We start from the raw sequence: 8018 nt of genomic DNA, 5'->3' as shown, positions 1-8018 counted from the left end.
CTTTCTTTCCTTCCTTCTTCCTTCTTCCTTCTTCCTTTTTTTTTTGTTTTTTTGTTTTTTTGCTCTTTTGTTTTACTTTGGCTTCTGCATTTCAGATCAGGACTTGAAGGTAACAGGTTTTTTGAATAGTATTCACCTGGTATGAAATGAAAAGTTTTCCTAAGAAACCATAAAAGATTGTTCATCTTTTCTCTTTCCTCTTTTTTTCTTGTCAGCTTTTGGCAGCACTCAAGTCAGTTTAAGTCCTACCAAAAAAGAGAGTAGTTAGTACATCACTGTTGGTGTAGATGATGTGATAATGGTTGAATTTGTGTTGACATTTGTGTAACTTCCCCTGCTGTTTGTGTTTGACTCATTCGGGGACACTTGGCTTGAATTGGCTTGAAGGATTGCTCTGGTCAAAGCAGTGTGGCGGCGGCCCTGGTTGTGGTATGAAGTAAAGGTAAGACTGGTGGAATAAATGATTCCATCATTACCAACCAAAGTTACTGGAGCTTGGGCTGGCTGCCAGACCCATCTCCAACCTTCTCCAAATGCAGAAATGTCTTGGACAACACAGAGTATATGCCCTCCACATCTGTACATAGTTTCAACTTCTACATCCCCAAGCCCCACTCATAAATTTGGAGTGAAATTCTGTCTTGTAATTTCAAGCATTGCTACGTCCCCTCCACCATTCAACTGAAGACTTTCTAAGACAGGCACAGGTGTGACAGGGGCAAGGACAGGACTTATTCCCTCCTAAAAATGTATGCTCTGCCTTATCCATGCTGATTGTCCAGGAAGTACCATCATTATCATCTCTTTATTTGATTCTTTTGGGTATGGAGTGGCCTGAAACTGGATTATTTTTTCTTGAGAAAGGTACAAGTACATTCTTTCTTTATCCTTAAGGTAAAATACACATTTATGGAGTTGTGACACAGGATCATCTGCATCCAGTAATGTGGTTTCCTTATCAACTTTTCTAATTATTAGTCTCAGGATTGCCATACCAGACTGAACACACAAGTTGACTCTCCATAACGGATATAGATCTTGTGAACTATGAATTCTCCTTCTGATTCACCATCATCTAAGAGAGAGATGTAAAATGCTCCCCATTGCTGTGAACTGGCATGGAAATTACCTCCCTAACCCTTACCCTAACATGCAAGTATCTATTCACCGTCTGGGATCTAAGGCATTAAAAAGAGAGGAGCTAAGATGGCGGCATAGAGAGGAGTGGAAGCCATTTACTCCCCCTGGAGCAATTCATAAGCGACAGAAAAATTAGTAAATAACCTGGAATAACTGCGAGAAGACAAACGTGACTGTCCACTCATCATACACCAACCTGAATTGGGAGGAATTCCCAAGATTGCAGCATAAAATCCGTAAGTAAAAACTGCAGAACTGTTCTGAGAGCCAAGAGCCCCTCCCTCATGGAAGCCTCATGGTGCTAGAAAGCAGAACTCTCTGAACAAGCGAGTGTACCTCAGCCCAGCTCCAACTGGGGTTTTAATGTTAACTGCTCAATACAGACAGCAAATCCCCAGCAAGCAGACAGAGGCTTTTAGTGATGACTGACTGTGGGAGAGTCAGGGGACATATCTGTCTCAGGATGGGGAGCCCAAAGGATCGGGTACTATCTCTGGCTGATGGGTGAATCTGTCCCTTTCTCTCTCTGTCATCCTGGGCAGCTCAGCTCGCCATGCTTTGCAGTAGAGAAAGCCTCAGCCATTTTAAAAATCGCAGCACTATGACCCAGAGAAGGGTGGAGATAGCAGAGTCAGAGAAAAAAGGAATCTATTTATATGCAAATGTCCTCTCTCTAGGGGGCATAGCTTCCCAAGAGGAAAGAGGAGGGGCTCAGCTATACCAACTGCCTTACATTCAGAACCAGACCCCAGAGCCAGGGGGAGGAGAGCCACAGGCCACACCCCCTTACACCAGCCATGACAGGCCAACAGGAGCCACCTCCTGGGCAGAAGGGTACAGGGTATGTCAATCCTCTAAGACACACCATCAGGGAAACTGTATACTGAATATTTCCTCCTTCTGTGACCTGAGCTTGTTTTCGTCTGGGAAAACCTGATTGGGGTGGCCTAGGAGGTCAGATGCCTAGAGAACAGAAAACTACAACCTATGCTAAGAAAAACAAAGTTATGGCCCAATCAAAGGAAGAAACTTACACTTCAACTGAAAGACAGGAATTGAAACCACTAATGCTAAATCAATTCAAAAAGCTTAGAGAAGACAAAGCAAAAGAGAGAAAGGCTATAAAGAAAACACTGGGCATACATAAGGCAGAAATCAAAAGTTCAAAAAAACAAATGGCAGAATCTATGGAAATGAAAGGCACAACATAAGAGATGAAAGACACGATGGAAACATAAAACAGCAGATCTCAAGAGGCAGAAGAAAACACTCAGGAACTGGAGAGCAAAAGCCGGCACACAAAGGAGCAGATGGAGAAAAGAATGGAAAAATATGAGCAACATCTCTGGGAACTTAAGGACGAAATGAAATACAAGAATATATGTATCATTGGTGTCCCAGAAGGAGAAGAGAAGGGAAAAGGGTCAGAAGCAATAATAGAGGAAATAATCAATGAAAATTCCCCATCTCTTATGAAAGACATAAAATTACAGATCCAAGAAGTGCAGTGTACTCCAAACAGAATAGATCTGAGTAGGCCTATGCCAAGACACTTAATAATCAGCTTATCAAACGTCAAAGACAAAGAGAGTATCCTGAAAACAGCAAGAGAAAAGAGATCCATCACATACAAAGGAAGCTTAATAAGACTATGTGAGGATGTCTTAGCAGAAACCACAGAGGCAAGAAGGAAGTGGTGTGACATATTTAAGATACTGAAAGAGAAAAATTGCCAACCAAGAATCCTATATCCAGTGAAACCGTCCTTCAAATATGAGGGAGAGCTCAAAATATTTTCCGACAAACAGACAATGAAAGACTTTGTGAACAAGACACCCGCCCTACAGGAAATACTAAAGGGAGCATTACAGAGTGATAGGAGAAGACAGGAGAGGTTTGGAACACAATTTTGGGAGATGGTGGCACAGCAATGTAAGTACACTTAACAAAGGTAACTATGAATATGGTTGAGAGAGGAAGGTTGGGAGCATATGGGACACCAGAAGAAAGGAGGAAAGATAAAGACTGGGACTGTGTAACTCGGCAAAACCTAGAGTGTTCAACAATTGTGATAAAATGTACAAATATGTTTTTTTCACAAGGGACAACAAGCAAATGTCAATCTTGCAAGGTGTTAAAAATGGGGAGGCATTGGGGGAGGGATGAAATTAACAGAATCATTGTATTATGCTCCCTTTAATGTAACAAAGGCAATATACCAAGGTAAATGCAGATAAGAGGGGGGGGATAGGGGAGGGGTGTGAGACACTTGACATTGGTGATGTTGTCTGATTCTTTATTCTACTTTGATTTAAGGTTATGTTTCCTTTTGCTGCTTCCTAGGTGTCACTTTTTTTTCCTCTTTCTTTTTTCTTTTTCTTTTGCCTTTCTACCTTCTTTGACTCTTCCTCCTTCTTTGTGGAAGAAATGTAGATGCCCTTATATAGATAGTGGTGAGGGTGATGAACACATAAATATGTGACTATACAGGGAACCATCGATTGTTTACTTAGGATGGAATGTATGGTGTGTGAACAAAACCATCTTAAAAAAATAGGTTGATGACAAAACCTCGAGGACAATATACTGAGTGAAATGTCAGACACATAAGGACAAATATTGCAGGGTCTCACTGATAAGAACAAATTATAATATGTAAACTCATAGACATGAAATGTAAGTCACCAAGATACAGAATGAGGCTAAAGACTGGGGAGTGGTTGCTTAGTATGAGCAGAATTTTCAACTAGGATAAACTTAAACGTTTGAAAATGAACAGAGGTGATGGCAGCATGTTGTGAGAATAACTAACAGCACTGAATGGTGTGTGAATGTGGTGGAAAGGGGAAGCTCAGAGTCATATATGTCACCAGAAGGAAAGTTGGAGGTCAAAAGATGGGAATGTATAAAGCTGAATCCTATGGTGGGCAATGTCTGTGATTAACTGTACAAATATTAGAAATCTTTTCCATTAACTGGAACAAATGTATGACAATACAACTAGAAGTTAATAATAGAGGGACATATAGGGGAAAAATATATACCCATTACAAACTATATACTACAGTTTGTAGTATTTCACCATTCTTTCATAAACAGTGACAAATGTACTATACCAATACAAGTCAACAATGGAGCTGGGGGGTGGTTAGGGATATGGGAGAATTTGAGTTTCCTTTTCCTTTTTTTTTTTTTTTTCACTTCTTTGTCTTTATTTCTTGTCTGGAGTAATGAAAAGTTTCTAAAAATTGAACAAAAATTAGCTGTGGTGATGGACGCACAGCTGTATGATGGTACTGGGGGCAACTGATTGTACACTTTGGATCTTTGGATAATTGTATGGTGTGTGAAAAATCACAATAAAAATAAAAATTAAAAAAAAGCCACCTTTGTTCCTGATACAATGCACATATCAGTGTTTTTCAGTGACTGCTTTCTTCTGGGAGGTTTGGAGACGACTTTTATCCACTTGCTGAGGAACACACCAGTGTCATCACTGTTACCATAGAACATCTTTACAGACAACATGAAGTGCTTTCTCTTGTCTAAATCAGATACATACAATGTTTTGGCTGTGCTTTAGTTCTTTCCTTCCAAGTTCAGCTTAGAAGGTCACTAAGCTGTACACGTTAGAGATGTACACGTTAGATGTACACGTTAGAGAACACGTTCAGAACAACCATCATGTTACATTTGTTCTTTTTTATTCTTCCATCCACTGCCCATAAGATACACATAAGGAGAAAGGAAAAAAAAGCAAACCATTTTTTTTCATTTCCATATGACTTCTGTGTAACTTTTGCCAGAAGAAGTACTGTTTGATACCTTTGCTCTTTTTTTTTTTAAATTCAGTTTTATTGAAATATATTCACATACCATACAGTCATTCATGGTGTACAATCAACTGTTCACAGTACGATCGTATAGTTGTGCATTCATCACCGCAATCTATTTCTGAACATTTTCCTTACATCAGAAAGAATCAGAATAAGAATAAAAAATAAAAGTAAAAAAAGGACACCCAAACATCCCCCCATCCCAACCTATTTGTCATTTACTTTTTGTCCCCACTTTTCTACCCATCTATCCACACACTAGACAAAGAGAGTATGATCCACAAGGCCTTCATAATCACACTGTCACCCTTTGTAATCTACATTATTATACAATCGTCTTCAGGAGTCCAGACTACTGGGTTGGAGTTTGGTAGTTTCAGGTATTTACTTCTAGCTATTCTAATACATTAAAACCTAAGAGGTGTTATCTATATAGTACATAAGAATGTCCACCAGAGTGACCTCTCGACTCCACTTGAAATCTCTCAGCCACTGAAAGTATTTCGTCTCATTTTGCATCCCCCTTTTGGTCAAGAAGATATTCTCAATCCCATGATGCCAGGTCCAGATTCATCCCCGGGAGTCATATCCTGCATTGCCAGGGAGATTTACACCCCTGGGAGTCGGGTCCCATGTAGAGGGGAGGGCAGTGAGTTCACCAGCCGAGGTGGCTCAGTTAGAGAGAGAGAGGGCCACATCTGAGCAACAAAGAGGTACTCGGGGAGACTCTTAGGCACAATTATATGCAAGTTTAGCCTCTCCTTTGCAGTAACGAGCCCCACAAGGGCAAGTCCCATGATAGAGGGCTTGCCCTTGCTCTTTTAAATAATTTTGCATGGCTTCCCTAGTGAGTCGTTTAGGTGTAGGCCACTCACCAAGTTTCTTTTTAATCCACACCACGGTACTTCAAGAACATGTCATGGTAAACCACAGTTTGGAACACTTCAATGCACCTCAAAACACTTCAGCCAGTGTGCCTGTATCAGTCTCTTTTACTGATCATAATGGCTCCAAAGAGCTATACTTCCCTTTGAATAACAGTCTCATAATTTCAATGACCTGTCACAACAGGCACCATCTTCCACAAACTCTCCTTCAGAATGATTCTTTATAAGAGAAAGAAAACTTTCCCAGGAGCAACTCACATACACACCCACAGATCTTTCCTTAAGTCCCACTTGCCAGAACTGCCAGACTAGCCACCATGATTGGCTTAAATTTAGGATTTGCTCTAGAGAAGACTGACCATGAGAACTAAATTAGAGGCCCGCCACAAGAAAAAGAGAAAAATGGCCCTTAGGAAGGCAAACAACATTGTCTGCTATTGAGGCCACGACTGTTTTATTAAATAACATATATACAGAGTGTCTTAACCCAGGGGCTCAATAAATATTTGTTGAATGAGTAGATAAATACAATTAAACTATTTCTATGTATTAAGATATTTGGAAAATTGGATCATAGTATAAACAAGGTTTTAAAATCTGTGCTTTTAATATGTTGTGAATGTTTTCCCAATCATTAAATATTTTTCTACAGTAGCATTTTATATTTAATGAAAGTATAGCATTCCAATGAATAGATACATCAGACTTCATTTAATCTATTGAATAATAATCCCTGCTGTGGAAATTTAGATTATTTCGGAATAACAGCACTATGATAAATATCCTTCTAGATTATAACTTTGCACACATCACTGCTTATTTCCTTAGAATAAATTATTTGAAAGGGAAGAGTTAGATCAAAGGTGCAGATCAAATATTGCCTTATCGCAAGGTTAGACTAGTTTACTTTTCCACCTGCAGAATAGGAAAGTATCTATGTCCCCTCAGCATTACCTACACTTGTTATTGAAACTCCTCTCTAATTTGATATGCAAAATGTGGCTTTTCATTGCCTTAATTTGAGCTACTTTGACCACTAGTTAGATTGACCATATTATCCCATATTTTGTCCACACTTGTATTTCTCCTTTTGTGAATTGCCTATTCAATATCATTTGCATCTTAAATAACATGGTGTTTTAACGGAAACAATAAAAAATATGAAAAGAAGAACACGTAATATAAGACACTTCAAAGAATTCCATGGACCACATTTTGATATTATCAGAAAAGTAAATGACTAGAAGAATTGAAATTTATAAAAAATAATAAAGGGCATTCTTACTGCATTTAGCTTAAAAAAAAAGAAGAAGAATATATTGATTTCACTTTATCTTCTCTGTGAATGAGAGCAATGACCAAGCTGGAAACATTAGGTTAGACTTTGGTTAGAGAGAAATGAAATCTTACTTCGGATAAGAGTTATTGGAGAGGGCATGCTTTCTTTAAGTGAGTTTAGCCCTCTGGGATTCATTCACTGAATTACTTGTCAAAGTACTAGTACTATGGATTAGATGGCTCGTATAAGGAATCTTGCAGAATGGCAGAGTTCCTGGATAGCTGGAAACTGGTAAGTTTTGCCTTGAGTTTTTAAAAAGGAGAAGATGTAAATTCACATGACTCATGATATACTAACGAAAAGGGAGATATGTAGATTCACACACGATTCAAAGAACGACCCTAAACGCTGGTCTGTGGTGGAATGCTACAAGACTTGGTGCTCAAGTTATCTAGTTCAAAATATAGATTGTTAGCTAATAAGATGACATTTAATGAGAATTAATGAGAACATAAGTACTAATGGGATGAACTCATCTAAATAATATAAATTGCTTAGATATAGGATTGGGGATAGAAGTATAAACTATACTTTAGAAATATTTATGGCTTTTATTGAATTTTGTGTAAGTACAATATGACAGGGATTGTTGAAATAGCAAGAAAAGTCATTTTAGAGCTACAAATAAACAATTTCACTTTGGAGTGGAAAAGGAACCTCCAAGATTTTCTCCTTCATTTTATAGTCATCAAAACAGATTCAAGAGAAGTAAAGTGCCTGTTTTCATCCTCCTAATTCTTCCTCATCTGTTGTATTGTTTTCTCTCTATCTTGATTACTGTCTCCCTGACCCACTCTTCAGAGAGAAGGAGAGGAT

At 38.7% G+C, this 8018-nt stretch overlaps 1 pseudogene; it reads right to left on the bottom strand.

Moving 5' to 3' along the window:
* Positions 1 to 264: 264 nt before the first annotated feature.
* Positions 265 to 4866, bottom strand: LOC119542660 (annotated as a pseudogene).
* Between the last annotated feature and the right edge of the window lie 3152 nt (positions 4867 to 8018).

This window comes from Choloepus didactylus, chromosome 8 (assembly GCF_015220235.1).
Source record: "Choloepus didactylus isolate mChoDid1 chromosome 8, mChoDid1.pri, whole genome shotgun sequence".
Taxonomy (NCBI): Eukaryota; Metazoa; Chordata; class Mammalia; order Pilosa; family Megalonychidae; genus Choloepus; species Choloepus didactylus.
Note: the sequence above shows the minus strand (reverse complement) of the source record. Positions and strands in the feature narration are given on the sequence as shown.